This window comes from Nyctereutes procyonoides, unplaced genomic scaffold, assembly GCF_905146905.1.
Source record: "Nyctereutes procyonoides isolate TBG_1078 unplaced genomic scaffold, NYPRO_anot_genome, whole genome shotgun sequence".
In the NCBI taxonomy this organism is placed as follows: domain Eukaryota; kingdom Metazoa; phylum Chordata; class Mammalia; order Carnivora; family Canidae; genus Nyctereutes; species Nyctereutes procyonoides.
In genome coordinates, this window is record NW_026575048.1 from 27,422,174 (window position 1) to 27,423,351 (window position 1,178).

The 1,178-nt window shown below is 41.8% G+C and overlaps 1 pseudogene; it reads left to right on the forward strand.

Moving 5' to 3' along the window:
- Positions 1-529: 529 nt before the first annotated feature.
- Positions 530-960, forward strand: LOC129510715 (ATP synthase F(0) complex subunit C2, mitochondrial-like; annotated as a pseudogene).
- Positions 961-1,178: the final 218 nt, after the last annotated feature.

Genomic DNA, 1,178 nt, shown 5'->3' on the forward strand with positions numbered 1-1,178 from the left:
AAGCTCCCCTGTGTCACTATTAACTATTCAGCTTGGTGTATAGTTAGATAATAAGTAAAGGTAATATCCATATTCCATTCTTAGAATTTTACCTATTTTATATTTATCCAAGTAAAATCTAAAGAATCTCCTCTGAGAAGCTCTGAAGAGTACAATGGGACAGTGTGAGTCCTTAGCAAGATAAGAAGTTGTGAGAAGGGCTATCCTCTGCTTTGGGGCAGCCCTTGCTGCCACCTTCCTTTGAGCTCCCGTAGCCTTTGCCTTTAGTGTTCATTAAAGTCTTGTTACATTAAAGAAATTGTCTAGATTTCTGCCATTTGCCAACTTGTTTATACTATCATGAATCCCATATACTATATTATTAAAGAAAACTCCATCAAAACAGTGTTGGTATCTCAGACTGCGAAATATTATTTCCTTTCTTTCCAGGAAAATGTTTGGAGTTTTTGCTGTTATAACTTCAGAGCTGAGTCAGCTTGAAAAATATTAAGTATAGCTCTGTCTTCTCTGAACTGGGAGAGTCTCCCCTCATCCCCTGACAATGTATGCATGTGCAAGATTCATCTCTACCCACTTCTTGGTCAGGAGCACCTCTCAACTGTTGAGCTGAACACTGTCTGCAGTGGTGCTAAAACCACTGGAGACACTGACAGATGAGAGTCTCAGCATCTTGGCAGCCCCGCATCCCCTGACTTCATGTATTCCCAGCTGCCGCTTCCAAACCAGCACCATTTCAAGGGATATAGCAGCCAAGTTCATTGTGGCTGGGGTTGCCATGGTAAGGGTGGCTGGCTCTTGGGCTGGAACTGCGATTGTTTGCTAGCCTCATCATTGATTATGCCAGGAACCCTTTTCTGAAGCAATGGTTCTTCTCCTATACCATTCTGGGTATTTGCCTTCTTGGAGGCCATGGAGATCTTTTGCCTGATGGTGGCGATTCTCATCCTCTTTGCCATGTGAAGGAGCTGTCTCTACCTCCCATAGGTCTTTGTCCTGTGTCTCAATCGCTCTGTATGTTCCTTTTCTTCTACCTCCCCAGGCAGCCTGGGGAAAGTGATTGGCTCAGGATATGACAGGGGAAGACAAATAAATATACTCTATTAATAAGGAAAAAAGGATTAAATAGTTAAGGCTTATTTTTAGGTAACATCCATTATTCAAATAAAAAATGAAATAAT